The sequence below is a fragment of the Acanthopagrus latus genome, chromosome 1, assembly GCF_904848185.1.
Source record: "Acanthopagrus latus isolate v.2019 chromosome 1, fAcaLat1.1, whole genome shotgun sequence".
Classification (NCBI taxonomy): domain Eukaryota; kingdom Metazoa; phylum Chordata; class Actinopteri; order Spariformes; family Sparidae; genus Acanthopagrus; species Acanthopagrus latus.
The window spans coordinates 13,825,312-13,852,333 of record NC_051039.1 but is presented as its reverse complement, the minus strand read 5'-3'; the positions used below and the strand labels follow the sequence as shown (position 1 = coordinate 13,852,333).

At 39.6% G+C, this 27,022-nt stretch overlaps 1 protein-coding gene and 1 long non-coding RNA gene across 3 annotated transcripts in view; one reads left to right on the top strand and one right to left on the bottom strand.

The window, feature by feature from the left end:
- Positions 1 to 16,147: 16,147 nt before the first annotated feature.
- LOC119021170 lies at positions 16,148 to 19,182 on the bottom strand. The gene is made up of 2 exons (XR_005075497.1): positions 19,069 to 19,182; positions 16,148 to 17,374 (listed from the first exon to the last, which is right to left on the bottom strand). It is a non-coding gene; the product is annotated as an uncharacterized LOC119021170 (long non-coding RNA).
- Positions 19,183 to 19,209: 27 nt separating this feature from the next.
- The window catches only part of ctnna2 (catenin (cadherin-associated protein), alpha 2), a 309,428-nt gene continuing 301,615 nt past the window's right edge, over positions 19,210 to 27,022 (top strand). The window contains exon 1 of one of the 2 annotated variants that reach the window (XM_037101216.1): positions 19,210 to 19,512. The gene's annotated coding sequence lies outside the window, so the exon portion shown is untranslated. The remainder of the gene's footprint in view (positions 19,513 to 27,022) is intronic. The other variant, XM_037101210.1, reaches the window with a different exon arrangement.

The following is a 27,022-nucleotide window of genomic DNA, read 5'->3' as shown; positions in this document are numbered from 1 at the left end:
ATTGCAGTTATATATAATCTTTACACGACTGAGGAGAAGTCTACACAGGATGCTGAAGTTCACACCAGCTAATTGCTTGTAAATCTCTGGGATGCTTTAATTGTACACAGCGGCAGCAGCCTCTCTCCGAAACTTGACTCCTCAGACCTTCATTAGACATTTTCCACGACAAAATGTTTACCAGGCAGCGAGGAAAAACCTGTGCCAGTTCACCCTGTTAGTTTGCACCACAGAGCTAGAGCAGTGAAACTGACTATTATTAATGCTTTCTGTGACAGACTAAACAAACCTCTGAGTTGTATAAGAAGCGCCACATTTAGGTCAGAAACTGTGCGCAGCGTTTTTCTCCCTTTTGTTTTCGGCAGGTGTGCTGCTGGTGCATTATTTTATAGCTCATTTGTTGTGTCTTCAACAAACAAACGATTCGGGCATGTGGGCGGAGGAGCTGTCAGAACTCGTTCCTTTTTACATTTTTTATTCTCAAACGCATCTCTTTCATTTTCACAAAGATAAATCCAAGCAACCGCTTTTCAATCAAGGCATTGCGGTTGGATCGCGCAATAAAATCTAGATAATTAATTAACATAGTCAGCCAACAAATAGGTAGTTTAACCAGAGCAAAACACATCACATGCACTGTGGAATAGAGCACGCACTGTGAATTTCTTTAAAAAAAGAATAGTTTAATGCATGGTTGAAGTAACTATACTACAGATGTTTGTACCTGCTCTTTGGGTATGTTGACTTATACTACTGAAAACCATGAATCGTGAACATCATTTAATTTGTGACTACAATCAGTGAATCTTGGATGGCTGTTGAACTAACAAGAAAAACGTACCTATTGGTAGTACGGCAGTTATTGCAGAACTTCGAGGTCCTTTGAGGGACGCGTCAGCTGATTATGAACATTTTTTATCACTTTACGCCCCGCTGCATCAAACCAATCTTTTCTCCTGACCAAGAGTTGAACTCTGGCCACCTGGGTGAAAACATCCAGAGCACTGGACCATGTGGGACAACGGAGATGACATTGTTCCTCCAGTCTGAAACACCAAGCAGGTAACATTGTTCCAAAATGACCCGTTTGAGTCTCGTTGGTTATGGGTTAAGAGAGGAAAAGCTATGCTGGTTAAAAGCATGAGACCGAATACAATTTCTTATACGCAATTTACAGCTTTGTATGACAATAGGCTCTGTATTATGTTATAACAAATAAATCTGATTTTGTCTTTGCATCCACACCTAGTATTTTAATAAGTTCTCCTTATCTTCACTGAGATTTGATCTCTGTCCTCCGAAGCAAAACCCACGCATGACTAATCTGAGATGGCAGCAAAGCAGTAAACCAGACTCTCTTTGAAAGCAAAATAACGTTTTGCGAGCTGTCGAGTCGGAGGAAACTTCATAAACTTCGAGATGATGTCGACGACAAAGTCTTACTTGTTTGTTCCCTCTCGTTAATTCAGTAAATATGATAAACCACTAAGTTCTTTCTTTCTTTGTTTAAGAAAAAAAAAGTCTGTTTCGTGTGTGTGTGGTTGTATTTCCTGCACATAAGCTACTCTGTGACCACTTAAATTACATGCCTTGTTAACAGCAAATCAGCTGCACAAATGAGCACAAACACAGTTATTTTTTTACCTTATGTCTTTGATTTCACACCCGCCTTGCATTCATTTCTCATACGGCGTGGTTGAATAATGCATCTTTTGGCAGCTTGACAGCACAGAATAGACAAAGGCATCCACAACGGCTGAACTGCCATCAACTACTCCCAAAAAAAACAGTCGAATAGTCAAGTAATTGCACCAGGTGTATTATATTGATTTTACCAAATAACAATGATCATCAAAATGTGCTAACTTCAGACAAAACTCATTACGTCATGAGAATGTTATGTGTTGAAAACTCGTATGTTGCATCAAACATGCATGTACCGCTGTGATCCTCCCCTCTCACTGAAGTCACGTAGTGCAGAAACAAGCTGTGACAGCTATGACGGAGACACGCCTGCCCTGTTACAGGACACTGTACCGTCAAAATGATTTTCAAGCTGTCCTGTTAGGGGGGGAAATGACACAACCTAGCATCAACAAATGTAGAGACCATGTGTCCGACACAGATCATGTGTTAAATGTGGCCACAGTGATGTGTTCTTCAGTCAACATATCAACTGAACGAGATGACATGTGATTCTCGACTGTTCCTGAACATCTGTAATCTCCCCTCTCTCTCTCTCTCTCTCTCTCTCTCTCTCTCACACACACACACACAAGCAGCGCTCCCTCTGCAGCAATGAATCATGGCAGGTTGTTTCCATTATTCTGTTTCAGAGAGGGATAATGGGTCATTCTTGATTTACAGCTTTGGGTATCCTGCCAGGGGTAATATACAACAGCTTTCTCTAGGAAATAATGGAGACCATTGTTTTACCAAGGGCCAGCTGACCACTCTTACCCCGGACGGCCAAAATGGTTCAAACAGGAGCGTCGTCACCTCCTGTAGCCCATCATCTCCTGTAGCCCTGTACATATATATCTGGTGGTTATTCTGTTGTTACCCAGTATTAGTCCGAGTGTTCCTGGAAACCCCTGTGTTAGCAAGGTTTTAAAATTTACAGCAGCTATGAGCCAGAGTCAAGAGTTGAACAGGTTACATTCACAAAACATATGGTACGCTCCTCCCAAGCTCTTGTCTAAAGAGCTCATTGTAACACTAGTTATACAGATTAACAGATAAACACCACGTTACATATTTTACATCTCTATGAAATTGCCCTAATTATCACCTTGATTACCTCATAATCTATTTGACATTACCCCAACATAGTATTATGATATATGATAATATTCTGCTATTTTCCAATAAGCAGTTGATAAATATGTAAGTCATTTATTTGATATATATATATATAATATATATAATATATATATATATATATATATATATATATATAATATATATAATATAATATATATATATAATATATATATATATATATATATATAATATATATATATATATATATATATATATATATATATATATATATATATATATATATATATATATATATATATATATATATATATATATATATTTCTGCATAACATCGACTGATCATGCCATTATAACACTGAAACACCTTGTTTCTTGTTTCTATTTTGTTTTCTCCAGTTTCTATCACTTTTACAGACCAGTCCAAGGGACCAGGTGGAAGGGTTTTCTTAAATGTTGACAATGTTAATTGTCAGCAGAACAAGCTATTTATTAACTGTTTGGTGAAAATAGCAGATAATCATATTGGGGAAAAATTACTGCACATTTTGAGACTATTGTGTTGATTTGTACGTCATGTCAAAGGGATTTCAAATTTGATTCTTGGTAATCGCTGCCTACCTAGCATACCTACCTAGTGTTTTTTAAACAAAGTCTTAACTTCCTTACTTACGTCTGTACTGACAGGTACAAACAGTGTGGTTAGTTCGTAAAATAACATCACTTCACTGTAATACAGCCTTTGAAACTAGGAAAACACTGTGACATTAAAACAATATCTAAAATCTAAGACAATACACTCTAGTTTTTCAATAACAATATAATGTCTTTATAATGATAAAATAACATATTTAACTTATATGTAGCTTTTCAAAATACAGGATGTGTAGTAAGTACTGTATACTGTAATAAATGAATAGATTAATAAATAGTGAAATAAATAAATATGTTCTGTCTGCAATTCTGTTGAAAGGAAGTGCATCCATCACATTGCATGCTGTTTTCCCAGTAATATTTCAAAACACCTTCAGCTCATACTGTTCCTCCAAGACAGTGATCAAGAGTTCTGCCATTCAGTGTTGCTGTGGAGTCATCCATCTACATTTGTGTAGAACTGTAACGTTGTTGACCGGAGAGAGAGAAAAGGACATTAAGGCAGTAAATCTATCTTCCTGAGAAATCTTCCTCTTCCTTTATACTGATGAAAGCAAGCAAGAAAAAAAAACATAAAGCGTCACCCTGTCCCCGCCGGTGTTATCAAGACGCTGTGTATCACTTCTGAGCCTTTTTCCACACAAGAACATCAAGAATGAGGGATTCTCTGAGTTTTCCAGTCTTGCTTCAGTTCTGTGCTCATTAACGAAAGTATTTTACAGTCGCGCTGAACAAAATGCATCTTCCACCGGAGACGTTTTTTGTGCCCGTATAGTAACGGCACTGCAGTATTCTTTATCAGGAGAAGTACAGTGGCCCTCTGGTTAGCACTTAAACTGTCTCGAGCTTTCGGTATAAACCAGTGAGGCTGCACTCTGGGCGAAGCATTTGCTATGAGTTCTCCCTGGAGATCTGCTTATAAATGGATGAGAGTCATTGAACAGGACTCTGTAACAGTATATATTTCAGATCCAGTGGCAGTGCACTCACCATAAAACAGCCAGTACTCAAGGCTGTCTGCTAGTGTGGTCTTTGTCCCTCTGCTTTTATTTGCCTCTGGCTTTATTAGGCGGTGCAGCAAACACTTAAGCAATGCAAGCACAGAGTGGAGGTGATCTGGTTTCCATGGAAAATCTATTTTAACACTCCCAGTTTTGGGTAATTCATTTAGATATGTTATGTCTTGTTATATATCTTCTGCTCGAGGCTTTGTATCTGTAATTCCATCAACTGCAGTCTTCAACTTTTCATTTTCATAAGTCTCTAATTGCAGCATGCGAGTACGTGCAAAGGCTAACAAAAGAGAAAAGAAAAGATGTGTTATATGTTTAAATGGCAAAAACTTTAAATCATGCAAGTATTGTGTGGTCATATGCAAATGGGTTTCAAGAGGTTCCAGAGGTCATTTTAAATGTGACTCTTATTTTCTCAGGAAATAAAAACGCCCAGTAAACCCACACACTTGCAGAAATACATTACCAAACTGTTAAAACCGTGAACAAAGTAAGTTTCTGGTACTTCCTCTGAGCTGTTTTTTTTTTTTTTTTTTTAGGCTGTTCAATAAGCCCATGATTCACTTTGTGAGCCAAATGACTCCAATAAATCAAGATTATGAAGTCAGGAAACTAATCTTCTTGCCATATTGTTGCAGATTGCAATTGCAAAGACAAACTGACGCCGGCTGTAGCATCATCAATTGAGGTTAGCTGTCTCCGTGCAGGTGCTTGTTCTCTTGAACCACTGTCACAGTGGCAAGTTGGCAGCAGCACCTAGTAATGAATGCATCTGCCACTCATCGTCTCAGCTGTCCAGAGGCACTAAGTGAGGACACTTGTGACTGACACTTACAGGGACTGTCACCGGGACATTGTGTTGTCACTTCATGTTAGGGGTTATCTCCTTGAGTATTTAAAGGAAGGTGGACCAACATAGTGTCAGCGTGAGAATGAATCCCTTCTTGCACGTATTGTATTATTCAAGTCGAGTGGTGACTTTTGTTAATGAATTTGGATTTCTATAGAGCTTTCCTGGTCTGCCAGCTTCTCAAAGTTACAGGGGACATGGTTGCCAAGCCAGTGACTGCATTTTAAGTCTTTGTTTCAACATCTGTAAGTGTGAAACCACAGAATATTGATAATGTGACGCTGGTGTTCAAACATTTGTTATAAGTGTGACCACACTGGATATTTTTACAGCGACCTCGGACCATTTTTCAGCAGTTTGTGGAGACCAGAAACAGTTTTTGGGCCATCTGCAGCCATGTGGGTTGTGACATGTGTCCATGTTTTTTAATGAGACCTCAGACAATGATTGTTGTAACCAAAAAGGTGTTTTAAGCCAAAACATGATGTTTTTCTAACCCTTATCAAGTGAAATTTTTTATTCCTAAACCTAAGCCCAGAGCATTGTGACAAGTGAAATAAAAATAGAATGTAAAGAATCATAAAGTTGCAACACGCAATAATATCTAGCTTTAACTTTATACTTTAACTTTCTGTTTTGCAGAAACGTACATTGCTGATTCGGTTGCCACGCAAGGTGCGGACCTGCTCATCAGGAGCTTTACAGCACTTTCACCCCACTAACACAGTCAGCAGGAGCAATCTAGGTTTCAGTGTCTTGCCCAGAATTTTATTTCAAACTTTTTTTTTCCATGGAGACTCATAATTTACAATATTCCTTAAAGGTAGTTTGCTTTCTTCTTCTTCAAGTGTAAACATCACTTTTGCTTTCATAATCTTTTCCACAGCCCTCCTGCAGTGTGGGGAACCGTATATACATAATGCAATCATATAATACAATCATCCTCTCAATGGGGGGTGGCTTTCACCCTCTGCTGAATCACATTAAAGCTCCACACATTGTTGCATTATAGATGTGTGAGAGTCCATGAGGATAAGTGTTAAACTTAAGTTTCTGACTTGCATTTGTGATCATTGCAAAATCAAAAAAGACAAATTAATTATCATCCTTCAATTGTATATGCATCAATAGCCATCATACGTCAACACATAAAATCAGCTGATGTATAGAAAGTTTTGAAGAGAGTAACAGTTAAGAGTAACAAAATGAACAAAACAGATTTCTAAAAAGTGTTGTCCAGAGCAGCTGACAGTGCTCCCAAGCAACAGTAAACATTCTAGCCCTCAAAGTTAATATGAGCTAGCATACTCCTGCTGACATAAACTTTGATTTCACCTGTAGTTCTCACTCAGGAATAGAAAACCATGTTGACTGCATCTTCCCACTCATCCAGTTTAAAGGTACAATATATACACCTTTTAGTTTAAAACATTCAAAATATCACTTAAATTATCAACAGGATGTTCACACCAGTTCTGATTATGAGGTCAGAGGTCTATGGATTGTGTTGCAAAGTTATATACTTAAGTCTAACCAGCTAGCGCTGACCCATTCCACTCTAAAACAACATCACTCCTCCAGTTCTCTGAACTCCCAGTCCAGACTGCTAGCTGCAAGGCTATCTGAGCTAACTCGTTAATGGCAGCTACAGTTAGTACCACATAGAGGTTACTCCAACAATACGCTGCCTGCTGTTTATTTTCAGTATGAATTCGTCAGGTAGTCAAAAACTTTTGCTTTTGTTTTTTTCTTCCTGTTCCATGCTAATCTTCATTTTGTTTATGTCTGCTTCCCCGTGAGCCCAGCTTCAGTTTACAGAGCATTGAAGCTGAGCAGTGTTCACAGTTCTTTGGAAATGGATTCATACTGAACATGTCGCATTTCCAAATTGCACTAACCCTGCACTTTTTTGGTAATCAGCAACAACCCTGACATGTGTGAAGTAGATCGGATTAAGCTATGTAAGTTGCAGACAGACAGACAGACAGACAGAAAGACATATTCTTTGCCTTATAGTTAGATTAGTTTAGTTATGAAGGGTATACAAAAACCTGCACAGACGGTGGTTTGTGCATTGCAGATGTTTTATTAAGTCATTGCGCAGGAATTGCCTGAGAAGCAGATGGTTACTGATGTGTAGGGGCTGATGGATATTTTTAATGGTATTACAATTCACAATCAGTGAAACATATTGAACAATATATATCAATGAATCAATGCTATCATTCCTTTCAGCTTTTTCAGTATGGTGTTTAACATGTTAAACAAAGGTAATACGTGCATATGTGAAAGACCTGGAAAATGTAGTGTATGTGTGTGTGTTGTGTGTTGTGTGTGGGAGGGAGATGAGGTTATGTGAATATGACAGGGGTTCTCCACTCGATATTTAAGCCAGGCACATTTGTACCCTTTGATATCCCAATGTAAATGAAATAGCCCGCTGCTTTGTGTGCCACTGTGTATTGATGAAATGGCAAGAGACCATTCTGGCTTCCCTCCTTTTTTAGGGCTTCCACCAGGAAAATTAGCTGCATTTCCTGGACCAAACTCAGAGATGTAATTACAACCACCCCCCCAAGGCTCTGTTGGTACATTCACTCTGAGTATTGTAGAATTAATTTTGTTCCTGCTAAGTAAAACAGAAAAAAAAAAAACTCTGGAAATAAACCTGTGCCTGAAGACAACCAACACTTTCTATGGCTTGTCACCCGTTCGAATGTACAGTTGCCTCCACCAAACACAGGAATTATGAATAATTGATGCCTCTGTGTGTGGTTCTGTTCCCTTTTTCTTTACTTTCCTCTTTCATCATGCTCTGCAATCTCCTCGAGTTACTGACAGCTGTGACGAACCAAGACATAGTCTCAGCTATGGCTGTTCTTGCCTTCCTCATGAGAGGTCAGACCATTTTCAGGCGCAAAGTGCAGCTCATCTTATTCGGTGGATGCCAAGGTTTCTCAAATCTTCCGAGGGGATTTTCTGTCTGTGAGAGATCCAGTGTGACATCATCATGCAGCGTTTCAAGGACCTGGAGCAGCGACAAAACATGAATCATTCATGCGGTAACAGCTGTGTATGTGTTTGCATCTGCATCCTCGTAAGGACATGTGTGTGTGTTACATACACATGCATAACTTTACAATTTTGATGACGAGGCCGCGGTGACTGGTGCTGACGGTAATGATTAGTCTTCAATTTCCAATTTTTAACGACCTTTCATTCGTCATGTTTCTTGCACTGATGTTCTCCGGATCTGTTCCTCATGTGTATTAAAGCCAGCGTACGACAACTCCTAACCTAATTTTCTCAAGATAGGAATCCTACTTCTAGGCAGGTTGTGGTGTGCAGTTTGTGCTTAGGGCATGCAGGGAATTATTAAAAATTAACATCAGCACTCATCAAACTGGTCGACCATTATAATTGTTTCTGTATGACAATGGTACCCCATGCAGGGACTCCACTTGAGCTAACATAGAAATAACTGTGATATACAGTGGAAGCAAATCCTGCAGACTGTTGAGCAGCACAATTATCACAGCGGGACGGCTGCTCACAGGATGTTTAATCAAGCTGTTTAGGTACCCACCTGATGACACTGTGTGGCGATACCAGTTGAACTGCGAGTGTCAGATCTAGAGAATCTATGTAACACCCACAACGCCACCTTAGGACTTGCACCTAAAGAGTATACTCCTTTAACTTTAATTTCTCTGAGCGGGTTCCCCAACAGCAACCCATACACAGGTCCGTACACAAATGAATACAGGCACGATGTAAGATAATTTAACAACCTTTATTACTCACAATAAAACAATTTCATTTATCAAGTTATATTTCTAAAAAAAACTTTTATATAGTTCTTTTATTTAGTCTCCCAGTGGTTCAGTTAGGAATAGAAAGGCAGACCACGACAGCTAGCTCCGGCAGAGGTCGCTGCACTCAAATAATCAAAAGAAAGAAACCAAACAACATATTTACAAATCAACTGCAAACTCAAAACAAAAGGAAAACAAAAGAAACCATGCAACATATATATATATGTATAAACTTGGCAGGTCCTCCACTATCACTTCTGAAATAACACCCCCCACTACCGACTCACAGTCTGATTGGGGCGGACCACAATTGAACTCTTGTACACTTTAAAAGAACGTCTAGACGAAGCGCCAGCCTGCAGAACACACAAGGCACATACATGCCTGGATACTACTGTTTGGTGGAGCTGCAAGCCAGCCGCACTCGCTTCAGAGGAAAGAGAGAGACTAAAAAACTGGGGGTATATGAACCGCCCCACATTAGTGCCTGAGGACGTGGCTGCGCTACAGGTGCCGGTAAGGGGCGTGTCACCCATCTGCTGCAATCGTCATACCTGCTGCAAAATAAACAGAAGGGGGGACACAAGAGAGCCGAAATGCAAAGACAATATAAACCATCCGGTTACATTTGCTTTGTTTTTTTCAATCTGTGCCAGTCTCATTATCCTTAACATTTTGCCCAGGTGGTTGGTCCCACCCATCAAATCATGCCATAGGTCCTTTGCGCCCATTCTCAGAGATTTGATACAAGAGATTTACGAGGTGCAAGTGCGGGAGTGCAGACGTAAAGCTCTGACAGGAAGTGCGGACACGAACCAATTTGCAGCAATAAAAGCTTGCAATAGAACAAAACTAACTTGTGCAAATAAAACACAGCAAGCAAGAATATGAACTACTTAAAAACCTAGCTCCTTTTCCCCTCTACCCTTTCTGAACATACCTGAACATTACATTACATAAACACCTGGCAATGGAGGCGACCTCCACGGAGTAAAGATACTCCATATTTCATTACGAAAAGTTAACAGATAAATGCTTCAGATCAGAATCCAATGTGACTCTGGGGATTCATTCTCCAGAGGGTCAGAGCCCCCTGGCAGCAGAAGTTACATATCGTGGGTTTAAGGCAATGTGTTGAAGGGGTTTGAAAGATGTCAGAGAAGATAACTACGGCGGTGGGAAAAAAAAAAAAATCACAACACATCGAAGTACATTCAAGCGTACTTCATAGTTTTGCTAAAAAGTGGCAAAATTTGTCTTTTCAAAATGATTTAGGGACATGACCCCAGCAACGACATGGATGTTCTTTACACTCATACAATGTATTCTTATCTCAGCTACTTATTAACATGATTTGAAAAGGCTGTTGGAACATTACACACAACACTGCATGTGTTTTGTATCGACACAGCTTATTTCATTTTATGCAGAAGAGCTTGCCGATGTGCCGCGGCTTGGAACAGAATTGCTTATAAGAGCCGGGAGCCTTCACTAAAGGCTGTGTTCTGGTATGGCGCTTACAAAGTAAGCAGTGCTGTGGTGCCACAAATTGACCTCCCTTCAGCTTTTTTGGGCCTGATGATAAGACGTGCTGGAATAACACCATATCAACGTGGCTTTCAGATTTAAAAATTACACCTTGGTCTCCTCAGGAAAAAAATGCCTAGATTTGAACTTCCTCTCTGCAAAAACAGAAAATCCTATGTGAAGATTCTTAAAATTCAGAACATATTCTTGTATAAACCCTAACAGATGGCATTACTCGGTTCTCTGAGGGTTGTGTTTGGGACAGAAGCCTCAAAATTCACAAGCACTGCACAGACAAAGTGACAGGCAGATGCTGTTTCATTCTCACATTAAATCCCATTGTAATTTGCGGCATCTCGGGGAGACGGCGCACAAGCTTATCTACTCAGCACACTCACTAACAACCTTGGATGCTAACAAAGCAAGCCACCGGGTGATGCAGAAAGGGCAGCATGATCAGGAATATGCCACCTCTTCCCTGAGTGCATAATAAACCCCAGTGCATTTCACTGGAGTAGAAACCGTCCCTTCAAGCGTTTTATTAGATTGACGTAGAAGGATGGTGAAGTAATTAAAAAAAGAATGAAAAAAATCTGACATAATTGCGCTTTAGTATTTCTTGCCTGGAATAGACAAATATATGCACATTCCCAGCCTCTGCAAGCATCCTGTCCTTGAGCTGGCTGACCCTCCCCGGCAGATGAGTATTCGAGCAGGGAGAAAAGTGTATTACATAGGTGCATTGCTTTCTAATGCAATCAATTTGCCATAGCATCATTGTCAGCAGCCAGGCAGTATAACATCAGCAGTGAAGGGAGGTAATGGTGTCTTGTTGCAGTAAAGATTCCTCTAGCTCATGATCCGTGGACCCAAAGAACACTGTGAAATGACTTCACACGCTCTCCAAAGGATAAAAGATAGCTGTTAAAGCAAACCCAATAATAAATCATGTTTGACAGTGATCTAAATGATTCACTTCATCTCATGTATTAAATCATGAGCAATCTTTAATTCATGACTCAGGATGCAGCAAAAATAGTACATTACGTTTAACTATTTAGGAATGCCTTTGTCATTCTACTTTTTGTATCTGTGTGACCCGTGATGTCACAGAATAATGGCTTCATGTTTGGAAGCTAAATATGTGTAGTTAGAATCAGTAGTTGGTTTACAGTAATCAGTTAAAACAATGGATGATTCGTACACAGACATGTCAGCACTAAACTCGATTGCTTTGTTCTGCTTGTTTGCAATGTCATACGTTCATTCGTATGTTCTGAACCATATGTCACTACTGGTTTTAATGCTCTAAACAACCATCTGTCTTTTTCCAATCTTTCGAACTCAAACTTAACTACATTTGTATTTTTTTTTTTTTTCATCAAACGTCCCTGACACCAGAATGAATGTTAGTTTGGTCATTTTTTTGCAAAAACCACAGATACATTAAAACTTAACTCTTCTTTATGTTGCAACTTTACATTTGTACGGTTTAGATTGAATTTCCTCTTATCATAATGATATGCTTATGCTCTGGTTAGGTTTAGGCACAAAAACCGCTTGATTACTGTAAGGAAAAAAATCCTGATTTGGCTTATAATTTGGTTGCAAAAAAAATAAAAAATGGAAATATCCCCAAGCGTTCCCAAAAATATCCAATGGTGTGACTCAGTCATTCATTCATTCATTCATTCATTCATTCATTCATTCATTCATTCATTCACCATTTATTTAAATCTGGAAAAGATAAATGGCAGAAAACCATACAGGACAGTGTGAAGTTAAAAACAGTTACATTCAAATGAAATCATTAAACAGACCGGTTGATAAAATGACAGCTTCAATGACCTGTTTCCTACAGAACATGGGGAAAGTTGTTCTGTTTCTGCATAAATAACCAATTATTTGTCTTAGCTTGCTAACAAGTGTGTTAATATGAAATTTTAATGTGAGTTTCTGATCCAACCAGATACCCAAATATTTGTATTCAGAAACCCATTCGATACCTGTCACCTGGTAATAGCGCCACCACCATTAACTGCATTTCCTAATGTAATAGCTGGCTATGATTATATGATTTGGCATGATTTTCCACGTTTGGTAGAAATCTAAACCTCAGACATATCTGTCCAAACATTAGCTGCTGGCATTATATGCTGGCAACTGGGCTGAATCAAAATGAGGGGAGACCCATGACAAGCCGTTTATGCCAACGGCCTAACTTGCATGCATTTATTTATACTGTATTGTTCGTGTACTTTTTTTTTATGTGCTATTGAATAAATCAAAACAAATCAATAATTTATCTGTATCAAAAAGAATAGTGAGAAGCAAAGATTCCAAACCAGCAGATCAGGGAGATCAGTTGGACATTTTACAAAAGACATTCAGCTCCATAAGAATGCTCCTATTTTTAGCGTCCCTGATTGAAAGCTCAGAGGTAATTGTGAGCATATCCCCACTAAAATCATCATGTGAAGAGGGAGCTCATTTAAATGTAATCATTCTCACTCTTGTTCTCTGCATACAAAAGGCAATCTGATGCACAAATGTGGCGAGACCCTTTTAGATTTCACATCTGATTGTCACATTGAACACGTTTTTTTTTTTTTTTTCCCGTTAAAAACTATTTAAATAGAGTGTGAACGGTTTCAATAATACCCCAGACCAAGCAATGCATTTGTGTTGATGTGGGGATAATGATAACAAGCAGGATGAAGAGATGATTGCCGCTGTGATTATCTCTCGTTGGATGAAAAGATGTGCCTGAGCAAGTTAATGGTAATGAAGGCAAGGATTAGAATCTACGGAAGGAAAACTTGTCTCTGCCGATAACACTGTCAAAAGTTACAGCAAGGTTTTGATGCACTTGATTCCCTGAACATACAGTATGTGGCCTAACATATACAGAACCTAGTGATAAGAATCACCCTGATATGGACATATCAGGGTGATTTTGACTTCTTTTGACATTTTCTTATTGCAGTTTTGCCTGCAGTTTAACTTGACCTGAAACCTTACAAAAGTGTATCATCATGTATTGTAAAATATGCATTTAAGCTGCCCTTTATAAGAGATTTTGATTAGAGACAGAAGATTTGTGCTTTAATGTATCATTATGAAGTTAATGTTGATTGCATTTAGAATTGCCTCCCTATCAAACTTGCTCTCCCTATGCAATTTTGTCTGCCACCGGGCACAAAATCTCCCAGGAAGGACTGACTGCTGATCCAGTGATTAATTAATATCTGTTCTGTATTAATATGTCTGTTTCTAACCGCTTGCTATGCATCAAAACCAACCAAATTGCCGAATAAATGTTGGCGCTGTCCATTTCTGCAAAGCCATGCATATTCTCAATTTGTACTCTTCCAGTCATACAGATATTTGGAAACTTTATGTGTCTTTTCTTTTTTTTAAAAAAAATTTCAGGTTTTGGTGTAACATTTCTGTTGACTCCAAATGCAACTGCATAACATCTTGATGTCCCCCTAAAAATGTCAGGCTTTCTAGTAAGCTCATAGACATGTAAAAAAAAAAAAACAGCAAAAAAAAAACCATACAAATTTAACACATCTGCAATTTGCAGAAACATATTTTTCTGTCAAGTGGCCTGTCAATGTGTTTTCAAATGCCTTTTACTTTTACGTACATACCTTTGCATATATTTGTCATTATAGGTAGTAAAAGTAAGAGACATGCTCCTGATTTATCATACCAATTACGTAGAAGCTAAAACTCTTCCCTGAACCATATTGGTAATTCTTCTGGTTGCAAGGCCGTTCAGGATCCCTCTGACCATGGCCACTCACATCTCTGGTATTTGTAAATGAAATAGCTCTTGACTGCTGATTTTGGCAGATATGAATGACCCTTATGTCACAAGGGAGGGATAAAAAAACTAACAAGGACACTATTATCCTCTAGAGGTATTAACATCCGATGGCAGTTTTCAAAAAGCTGCAGCCCCGACCCTTCTTTCCTGTCTCCTGCATTCTCATCTCTTCGAGTCGCAGGATAAAGCGCGAGGTTTTTCAGAGCCAAGCGCGCCACAAAACTTTATTATTCATCCCCAAAGTAAAGCGGGTTGGGTGAAGTGATGGCCTCATTATGTTAAGAGAGCAGTGGAAGCCAGTTCAGGGACATTTTCTGATTACAGTCCCTGGAGTGCCTCTCCTCTGGGTGGAGGGTGGGGACCCAGCTGGACACTGTGGTGGAATGTGAATATGTGTTCTAACAGATGGGGGTTTACGTAAGCCAGGCCTGTGGACAGCACTTGTCCCTTGAGCACGAGTGCATACATAACTCACACATATACTGTACACTTGTATATTGCAGTACATACACACTGGATGAATAAAATCTCGGAGGAAATCTCAGTGTGAAGCTGTGCAGCTTTAAAAGCAGAAAGAAGCTTATGATCTTTTGCAGCTTTATGCCGCTTGCCTTGATCTAAATATAAAAAAGTAGTTGACAACTCCTCAGACTCAAAGATAGGTTTATTCCCACTGTAGCCTCTCTCCAGATGGATCAGGCCATTGAACCAGATAAGTGAAAGACTGGGATACACTGTGGGACATGTCTCCAGTAACCCCACAGTCACGGTTCCCTATCTGACAAATGAATAATAGCTTGCTAACGCATTGTGTTGGGTTGCTGCCATGCACCGAAAACACAAGCAGATGGGGAACAATGGGCTGCTGTTGCTGCTATTTTTCTTCTCCCAAGACAAATAAGGAGGCAGAAAAAGGAAATGTGGGGACACAACTGGTTTTAGCAATATTTACTCACCAATGTATGACTGAGCAATAGATTTATCGATCATCACCTTTACCCAGGTGTCACTTTTTTCTAAAGACCTCCACTTTTAAACCCCTCCATTTATCTTGTGCTATAGTCCTGCACTAGTGATAGTGCCCAATAATGTTTAGTGATTTTCCAAAAGATGGCTAATGATCAGCAAGAGTTCATCTGCCACAGCTGCACAGCATCAAAGGTCCAACTACTTCAGCTGTGTCTTACTGACCTAATATGTTGGCTGGAAGTCAGCGTAATCCAATTTCCTCCGGAGACAGAAGTTCTCGGAGGCTTTCGGTGATTACCTGCTCATTTCAGACTCAGTAATTGTCCTCAAGTTCAACAGACCAAGCCTGAAAATAACTTTGTGTCTCCCCTATAAGCTTCCAGTGAACTGATGTGTTGACAAATGAGAATTAATATGGCTGTCTAATGAAATTAATTGCTTTTGAGCATATATAACTAAGAGTTAAGCTCTGTAATTGTCTAATTTGGTAGTTATAATAGGAACAGATATATTAGGAACAACAGCAGCATCTGACTCACAATAACTGGTTATATTACAGTTAGTAAACATAAACATTTACTGACCAGTCAGTTGGGAACAATGTGTAATTTGCTTGTGATTACAGCAAACCTTTTTGTGGTTTTCATCTATACTAAGCATTGGAACCCAGGAACTATACTCAGAAAGCAAGTGACAGAAAAGGTTTCCAGTGAAGAGTTTATTAGGACCACTTCACCAAGCGTCTGAGATCCACCATTCCAAACCAGTGTATTGATAAACCAACCCAATCCCCAGAATAAATGTTTCTGCAAAACATTGACACTGTATGTTGAATCTGGTAGGGTTAGGTTAGGTTGAGGCACAAAAGATATGAGTTTAGGATATTAGGTTAGGTGGATATTTTAGTGAGATGCTGGGACATTTTCCAACCGTTTTTCTGGCAAACCTACATTCCAAAATGCAAGCAATCAAAAGGCAGGTGACAAAAAGGCAGGCAAAGGAAAAACCAAGAGAAGCTATAAAGTAACACAATGTAGCAAACACAGGACCGACTGAAATACACAGGGGTTGATCAACTGACAAAACACAGAAGACAGAAAGGGACAAAACAGACAGGAAGTACAAAGTAAAACATGACACATGAGGATAAAATCTACAAAATAATACAGGAAAAACAAAAAACCCAAACCATGATATTACAACCTGTCCCCCTGTCTCGCTAAAAATACCTCTTTTTGTTGCCAGAAAAATGGCTACATAAGGATTGGAACAATTCTCTGCTGCTGACAAAGTCAATGTTTAATTCTGCCGACTGTGATGAATAAACTGCCAAGGCTTTGGGAGTGAGCTGAGATTAGGTCTGTGCATGAGTGGGGTTAATATGGAGCAGGAGATCGACAGGTGGATTGCCACTGGACTGTCAAGATGAAGAGGAGGTTGAGCTTGAAGGCAAACCTCATGATTAAACCAAGCAATCTAGTTTCCAAACATTACTTATGGTCATTAGCTTGAGGCAGTGAGGCGGCTGAAATGACTACCTTCATTTTATGTCTCGGCTCACCCTTAGGGACAGAGTGAGGAGCACCGATAACTCGAAAGACCTTAGAGTTCAACCACACATTTTTTTTTTCGTTCCCCAGGACACAGTTTAAGTAGTTCAGGCATCTGATTGGGTGACAGCTTTCCTGGACAAAATCTGGGCATATCCAACTGGGAGAAAACCCCAGGGAAGACCCAGAACAAGCAGGACGGACTTCATACATATGCAGTCTGGGATGGGAAAGCCTTGGGATCCCCCAGGTAGGGCTGGAGGATGTAGATATTAGAGGGATACCTGGTCTGCCTTGCAGAGACTCTTGTCACTTGGACCCAGAAACAGATGAGTGATGGAGATCTAGAGGATGTCAGTTGTATTTGTCACTGGGTCCTCCTGTAACCCAAATATAGTTTGTGATGTGAGAGAGTTCAGGACTGTGACGGCACAACAAACACAGCTTCTGCTGAAATGAACTTTACAACAGATCCAAGTCCTGCTGGACAGTTGGCTGTAGTGAGGCACCATAAACCTGCAGCTGCATGCAACAGCATTCATGTTAAAGTCTGCAGCACAGAACGCCCTATGTTTGTCGGCCAAATCAAGTCAATAAATATTAACATTCCCTCAAACAAACTCACTTAGTTTGTGGGAGTAATTAGCAAGTAAGAGGTGAAAAAAAAGCACTAATTACCTGATGCAATTTGTCTTCCTTGCCGTGCTTTATTGCAGAGCAAGAGGAGTCATGTATACTTGTTCTCAGCCTTATTAACTTTGTTGTGTTTTATAAGCACAGCTAATAAAAAAACAACAACATGCTTACAGCGAATGTGTTGATTTTTATTTTTCATTTTAGTGCTTTTTGGACGAGTGAACAGACCCTGCAGCTATGAGAGCGGGGCAGTATGCACACGGTGTCCTGCACTGTCTCACTCTACAACAGCTGCACGTCTCATATTGAAGCATCTGGATGGGTTTTCGTGTTCATACATGTATGTAACAGCTATTGTTCTTGCAGTGTCATTGCTTTTTCATTCAAAACAATGTCTAGGAATAAGATAAAACATGTGTTTGAGCCCCACGGATGTGTCAGAGGACTCATCAGACATAAAGTATGTGAGAGATGATTTATTTTAAGATTTATATTTTTAGGGATAGATGTGCAACAGACTTGCTGGAGTAAATTATACAAACTTTTCATATCCTTCCATTGTGTTTCTCATAAAGGAATAAAGGAGGATATAAATAAAGGAATAAGAGGTACAGCCGCAGCAGTAACTCCTGTGACCATCAGGCTCACCTTAGATTCTTGTCTTGACCTCTGACCTCATTGTCCTCAAACTCAAAAATACCCACTGTGAAAATGTTGGCACGTCTTTCTGCTGCTGTCCTTGTCCCAAGTTCATCAGCAGTGTACACTGTACATGTATCAGTTTGATATGTGGATAGTGAAAATTGTGGGACAGATTAGAAAAGAAAAATAAAGAAAGAAAATGACATGATATAATTTAACCATTAGATACTGTGTGACTTGATGTGTGTAAACCGATCTATGTCTTGAAATCAGTGACTAAATGAATAAGGTAAGTCTTGTCAAAAGCTATAAAAAGCATGAAAGGAATGGTCAAGTTATTTCAAGTTATTTCCAAGTTATGGGCTACAGTTCACATGCAGATTTTTGAAAACATATCCATATTGTATAACATACAGTTATTCCATTATTCTGTGAAGCTATATCTGTTTATTTATTTTTTTGATCATCTGCAACTGCTGGCTTTTTAACACTATGAAAGTATACACAAAAACAAAAGAGTAGCTCTACTCAACACCCAAGACGGCCCAAATGTAATCATCCATCACGTAGTCGTCCTATTCATCAGTAACTTTATTCTTTCCATATAACAATCTGCTGTCATCTCCACAGCAAACGCTTCCACGGAGACTCTTTCTGTAATATCCATTTCTGAATGTGTTGTGGTATAAACGCAGCTGGACCGTCGGTGAACTTGTGTTGTAGTGACTAACTCTACAGCTGGAGTCCGCAGAATATGCCAAAAAAAAAAAAAAAAAAAAGAACTCAGAAATCCTACCTCTACAATGTGCTCACTGGCGAGGGGCGCATCCTCGCGCAAGGAATCACGCATGCGTCAACGCCGGAGACCCTCCTGATTCGACGAGCCTGGAATCTACCGCACGGCCCACTATATCGCAAGGCACTCCGCTACTAGCGCACCATCATCTGCACCTGCCTACTCCGCTGTTGTGGTCGGAGCGCTGGGAGGGGTCATTATTTCGCAGGCAGCCAGAGGAGGAGGAGGAGGCAAATCTCCGAGACACCGACAGAAGCGTGTAGCCTCAGATTCAGCACCACGGGATTGAGGAAAGCGTCCGGATTGAGTCGATTTCCACTGTTCGCCGTGGGTTTACTGAACAGGAGGACACCATTTTTTTGGGGGGGAATACTCAGTTGATAAACCAGGGCGCTGTGAAACAGTTTGCGGACCGGCAAGAGGTGTCATCTCCAACGCGTGAAGGTGCGTAAGCGGTTATTTAGCTATTTGAATGCTGTGGTTTGTTCAACTGGATGTGTGTGTATGTGTTTTTCTTTTCTTTTCTTTCTTTTTTTTTTTGCTAGCAGCCTGGTAGCATTACACTTGCTGCACCGACTGACCCGCTGCACCGCTGCTAACATTAGCTTAGGCGAGGTCCGCCTTTTCATTCATCATTGTGCTTTTAAGCTAGTTGGCGGGGTAAATAAATCATCCGCACCGAAACACTTAACGGCTCATAATGCCACAACTCTGTGTTGCTGAGCTTCGGCTGCTCTCGTTAGCTCAAAAAATGATAATTAGAAGAAGAAAAAAAAATCTGTGCACGCCGACTCTGCTAACGGTATCTGAACCCCACTCTCCAAACACAGCTATCCAGTGTACCCAGTGCTGAAAGCCTGCTCCGACTGACTTGTGCGAGCATGTCGGGCTGAGACAAGCTAGGCTGCTAAAGCTAGTGGAGTGGCTAAGCTAACTGACTCCGGCCACTTTTTTTATGCTAGTAAAAAATAACGGAACCACATCCGTGTTACAACGGCAGTCGAAGCGTCCAGCGCCTCGGTGGAGACCGTTCAGTTTCTCCAGCCTCTTCTTTATGACTGTTTGCAGCGCTCGTAGGTTCCCTTCGTCTGCTATTTTTTTTTTTTGCCTCTTTGTTCAAATAAAGTCGCCAATTCCGTGTTCGGTGGCACGAGTTACAAGTCATACTCATATTTCGCGCATGGTTTCGAATTATTTTAATACGCCTTCGTGCTCGTCCTCAAGCAGCTAGCTCGCCTCGCCTCACCCTGCGAAGGAGAAGCGTTACTTTATGGCCGAGGCTCCTGTTTGCTCTTTTTCAATAATGATGACAGTTTTAAGAAGCCCTGACAGGGGGTGTCAAACAGCTTCACAGTTTTTCAGTGTACATCCACACTGCTCGCTGACCCACTGACGCCTCATTTGAGTAATGCAGAAACTGTATGTAAGCGACAGTTTTTGCATTTGGTGCCTGTTTGCAGACACGCATCATCCAGGCTCAAGTGCACTCTGCATTCAACAGTACAGTTGCAGCAGGGCTGTCAGACCACAGCCTTTTTCTGACCTGCCGTGGTTCATCCCACATTCTCCTCCAGTAACTGGATATGAGGCATCCCAGGGGCCTCTAGGGGTCACATAGTGGCTGTATTTAGAATGTAAACTTTTGATTGGCAAGGAGGCATGCTGACAACCCCCCCATATGTTGCCCATGTGAGCTCATGAGATAGCCTGCAAAGAATGAGGCTAAAATAATCCTGTGATTTTTTTGTTGTTGTTGTGTTGAGTCTTATAGAAGATTATAAAGGGAGGGTCTTCAGAAATAAATGTATTATGTGGTGACGCATTATTTACCTACCCTCTGTTAAGGTTTTTTGGACACTTAAGTGATAATTTCTCCCAAAATTGTGACCCTCTTGCAATAACAATTAAATGAGCAAAGCAGCAAGTCCTCATATTGACTTGAACTAGGGATGTTAATGATTAATGATTAATCAGTTAATGGCTGTTAAGATTGTAACAGATTAAAAAAAAGGTATAGGCACAAAGAGATCAAAAAGTGTTTTGTTACAAATTACATAACATAACATAAAATAAGAAATACTGAATTTTAGCCATTATTAGCCTTAATATGAGTTGGATTTTATTGGGCCAGTTGTTGAATAGCGACAGGCAGGGTCTGTGCGATTAAAATCCAGTCATTGTTTTGTGTTATTTAGTTTACAATTCAAGTAACTTGGTGTTTAATTGCATCAAACATATATCCTATCATTGGTCAAAACAGTTAATTTTTTACAGAAAAAAACGTCAAATATATTTCATATATCATTAATGATTTATCAATAATCGATTGTCAGTTAAAATTTCCTTACCAACTTAGACCGACTATGAGGAATTTTTTAAGTGTTTCTGAAACAGTCTTGTAATTCCTCTGATGATTATAATGACCTATAACTGCAAACAAGGCCATAAGCGAAAAGACCGCTATCTTTATAGTCATTATTTATTCCTGCGCTCTGGTCTGATCGCATATATCACATATCAAGTCACACAATACATCACCTTATCTCGATCCATCCTGTGCTCTATCTGTCCAAAACAAATGCATGCACTGTCGGCCATGCACTAGCAAAGATCTTCACAACAGTAGGTGCTGGTGTACTGCTTTTGTCAAACAGGGCCGCTAGAATCAACAAAAAACTGGAAGTTACTTGTGGTCACTTTAAATAATGAATCAGTTCTCAAATTGTTGTCAGTTACCTTTCTGATGCATGATACTTCAATCAGTCCTTCAATTAGTTAACCTCACAATGCATTTCCCATTGTTCAATAGGGCAGAAAAAACTGTTTGTTTTTACTCAGTATGAGTAAGAAAAGTGAGTCATTAAATTTTGCTGTACAAGTACTATTTAAATTACTAAAGATGACTTTTACTTAATATTAACGAGAGGCAGATGAGGCAAGAGCTGTGATTTCAGTCTGCTAAGCATGGACAGACTCTTCTCTGCCCTTTTGGAAGATAACTACATATGTGTATCACTGGCTGACAATCTGCCTGAGACAGTCTTTTATGAAAGGCTTATTTATCTAACCTTTAGGATACATTTTCTGTTATGGTGGTAATGGTGTTATACTAGATTGTTAACTGTTGCTGAGCAAGTCTTAGTAATCTGTATGACAGTTTGTAGTTAGTGTTTTTTTGTTATCACTTCGATCCTCTGGACAAACTTAAAAGCTTTGCTTTGATTTTGGAAAATTAAACACTTTTTATTCCTGACTGAGCAACATCAGTCTATTTTGAACTAGTTCTGTTTTGAAACATAGTTATTTTTTGCTTGTTCATAGCCACTCTCTTACTCCTCATTTCATAATACCCAATACAAAATGTTTGACAGCCACCTGTATGTAATTACCTAAATGCTCAGTTATTGTATGCCAATTGCAGTATAAAGGCTTTTTCTGTTGCTGTGGATAAGAATATCCATGCCATAATTTAGGGGTGAATCAATGGCAGGCAGGCGTGCATTGTGTTCTCGGTCTCCTGGGAGAGGAAGCAATATTGGCTGAGCACCATGGAACCCCCTGTTGTTGTACTGAAGCGGGGCTTTAAGGTAGCCATGGTACCCCCGCTATCTGGAACAGGATTTCTGTCCTCTTTGGCTTTCTCTCACTCCAGCTCTTGCACAAATGTTTGATACTGTTTAACAGATGAGAGATGAGGCAATAGAAACAATACAGAACAATCAATAGTCATGGGGTTCTTGTCTACCACATCAATTTTAACTCTCCTAACCTCAGGGTTTATATTACCCAATGCTGCAGTGTGGAACTGCATCGGACTGACAGCAAACACTCTCATCAGGGTTTTTTCGCTAATTGTGTGTTTCCTCATCTTTAAGGTAACATTATGTGTGCTCTGGGGGACACTTGATAACTCTTACTAAGCAGCAGCCTAGGATTTGGGCATATGTTAAATTGGCTTCATGAATCTGCTGTTTCCTTAACTGTTTAAAAGACATTATCCCACATTGGACTATAAAGAAGAACCAAAAAAAAGAAAAGAGCACTTTATTGTTTCGGGGGGACAATAAAGTGGATGATCCAGCAATGCTTGAAAATCTAGTGTCAGCAGCAGCTTGGTGCAGCAAGAAAGAGTGAGGTTACTCTCTAATCTTCTTTTCATGTCTATTAGTCTGACCCCACCCACAACCACGATGCATAGCAAAAGAGCTGTTTCAGTGAAAGTTTATATTGTTACAGCCTGGCTTCATTCTCGACAGGACTGTTATTACAAAAATCAATCCATCCACCCATCCTTCCATTAGTCAGAAGTCTGTGGGTGGGTGTGGTTGAATAACATTTCACAAAGAGGCTGCTCTCAACAAACAAAGCGTCGCAAATCATCAGATATAACGGTGATGTTTTGTCTGAAGCTAATCGAAGTGAAGAAGAAATGAAAAGTGCAAAAGTAAATGCACCCCCTGTGTCATCACAACTTTACTTGTGTGGAAATATTTTATCAAAATGTAATATCATATGCAGCTCAGATCTTATATTCAGGTTGGAGTTTAATTTTTAACAACGCTTCAGACCTGTCTAAATCCTACAGTTTCACCCAACAAAAGCCGCTGATGGATTTGCACGGACTTCAATGTAATGGGTGGATTTAAAGTCTGTGTGGAATATGAGGTTAATGATCCGATGATGTAGTGTCTGTGTCCTGAAACACTCCCCATATACGGCCCTTGTTGATTGTGTAACCCCCCATCTAACACCATATGTGTTGTATTGCTTTCATGCAGATGGATGGGAAATGTCCTTGTTTGTGATGTAATATAATTTGGCCTGTAGCTTGTTTAGGTTGATTCGCAGCTTTGACCTATCAGGTATTTAGTGATAACAAATACCTATAAACAAGGTGGTGAATTTGATATGAATATAAAACTGTATTAAATGAATAAAACTCACTGAACAAACTGATGAAACGCTGTTAATTTGGATGGTGCTATACAGTTTGCCCATTTAAGCGTTTTTCTGATGTGAGTTTTAGAAACTACAACAATGGTCAGAGGTTGTGTCTCTGCACAAACAGCCCCATTAGCTAGTTAGACGCGTCAGCAACTCCATTTTCAATCACTGAAATAATCAGGTGGGATGTTTGTATTTTATTAAAGGTATTTTATATTTGTGGTCTTATGAAGATTGATTTATTATCGTGTAATCTCATGTAACTGCTTACAGTGGTGTATATCATAGTGACCTCTCTAGGCTTTGTTAGATTTGTAATGCAATTTGAGGTTGGTAACATATCTTTTGAAACTCTAAAATAGCCTTTTTGTGCCATGTAAAATAGTTTTCTCCGCATTCTCATGCATATCTTTAATTCAGCTTCATCATGAAATATTTCTGTGCAGGGGAGTGTTTCAAAAGCTAGCGGTTCAAATGTTCCTATTTATAGTTTTCAAAGTGACCTTTTTAATGATAGATAGGCTAGTCTGTTTAAGTACAGAGTGAGATCATATTGTTGTCATCAATGACTTGTTTTCTAAAAACTTCCAAGTATCCATCCTCAGGGTTTTTGGAGTCCACCCTAAATTCCAGGTCCTAACCAGTTTCATACCATTTTTGCGATTCTTTGACATGCATTGATGTTGTAAACAGTTTCCCACTTGTCTCTGTTCAATTTGTAAGAGGGCCTGAAAAAAAGGAAAGTAACCACTGTAACATTGTCACCAGCCTCCCTGCTGCTGTCTACTGATTTACCACTGCATTTGTGATTTAGAACATGACACACCAGAAAAAAAAAACTAAAAAACAGAAAGGCAGGCTTCTCTTCTGCCAGTGGGCAAGAAGAAAGACACCTATTTTGAGAAAGTTTTACCATATTTAAAAAAAAAAACAAAACAAAAAAACTGCAAATTTGGTGCTAATTATGGTGATAAAAGGAAATTCAAACCACCTGGTTCAGGCTCAGGCTAAATGTTGATAAGGGCTTTTAGGTTATTAGGATGGTCCCGGTCCGATTTTACAGTGTGGAGATTTTGACATACATCAAGGAACATGCAGCAGGATGCTTGAAACAGAACACGAAGAACATGCAGATTAGATGGCATCACTTGTAGTATTTGATAAGTGGCTTGCAAATGACAGTTGTTGCTGGAAATCTTTCAAACTAGCAAAGCATGAGAAATAAGCAGTTCTGTTTTCAAAATTGAAGTTGTTCTTTGATAGCAGCTTTAATTAAGGGGTGAAATTACCCGTGATATGGTTTGAGTCGTATCAGTGGAAACACACATGGAGCGAGAGCAAAGGGAGTTTGTTTCTCCTCCTCAGAACTGAGGGAGTAAGATTTCTCAGTTAGCAGACAGCACCTCTTCTCATTGAGATGTTGTGACTGGAGTGTGATGCCAAGCTGCCGCCAAGATTTTTCACGACTGTTTTTAATGATTCTCCTTCAGCCTCTCACTGATGTCACAGTCTCTTGGGAAAAATAATTGATTTTGAAGACTGAATTGTTAATAGTATTTCTTTTTTGTTGGACGGTGGCCCATCGGTTCGAAGTGTATGAGGTGACAGCAAAGCCTTTGTACCAAAGTACAGGCAGAACCATCTGAGTGATCCTCAAAATTAATCCAGATGATGTGGATCATTTCATCACCGTTATAGCTGGCTTCGTCTCACTCTAAGAATTCATGTTATTCATGATACGGTCTAGTATGGCTTGAACTGTGAGCATCAAAGACAGTCTTTTTGAAGTTGGACCTGCATGTCCAAGTCACTTTGAGTCTGGTAGTCATGGTAAGACATGGATTAACTTCAGGATATGTTAGCGGTCCAGTATAACTTGACTTTTTCATTGTTAGCTGTCATAATGTTGACTAAACTGCAGCTATACACAGATAATTAAGTTGTCTCCATAAGCTGAATGTAATACTCTATTTTCAATGACACATATACTTGTTTAAACAGTTTTTTTCTGTGGAATTTATATGAGATAGTTGACACGTTTGGAAATTATCCAGAATACTTAGACTGTAAGGAACAATTGATTCTGCTCTCTGTTAGTTGTTTGAATTTACATCAACTTGTTTTTCTTGGTAAAATCAACAATATTCATTTGGATTATTGTCATATGAAATGTGTTCCTGTCTTAATCACTGCTCACTAGAAAATATAACTGTCTTTACCTGTAACACTGTTTAAACAAGTAAAGCAAACACGTGTGCAGATTCCAGTCATGGGCTGAAACTGGTCAAAATCACAGGTCGTAAACTAGTGACACCTCAATAGAAACAGGCATGTGGTGGATTGTGTAGATGTGACATGTAGACATCAATGAATGGGCACTGACAATGCAGTTCAGCGAACTGTACATAATTTGTGTGCAAACATTGGATGTCATTCTCTTTTGCACAATCATTGTTTTGCTAGCCATGAGGGGTTGTGTTAATGCACTAATGACACCAGAAGGTTCTCTCTCTGCTTCTGCTTTGTCTTTATTCTTCATCGTGCCATGTTATTGTTTTGATTCGATCAAAAACAAATCAGTGCATAGAGCTTTGCTAGGGGCCATTCAGGTCTCTCAGGCCTCACTTGTCTCTCTATCCACCCCCACTATAGGCTACATCTGTGACCAGTATAGGCCCCAAGTATTGGCCCTGCTCCTCCCCCACAGAGTGTGTGTGCTCTGTTGTGGTCCATTAACTTTCCTATTGTTAGGTGCTTTTCTTCACTCCTCTTACACTACAGGAGTTTCCGACATTCTGAGGTAAAACCCAGTCTGGGATCTCAGACAACATTATCTCGTAATGTAAGGAGTTTACAGAACGAGTCTTAAACTTCCCGAACTGCTCAGAGACTTATCAGGGCATCCCCAGTAACATCCTACTTTTGATTTTTAATGTTCTGATCTGATTTGGTCTATAGCCAGTGACAGAAGCAGCTGACAGCCAGCCAGCCAAGGTTGAAGCTAATGTTA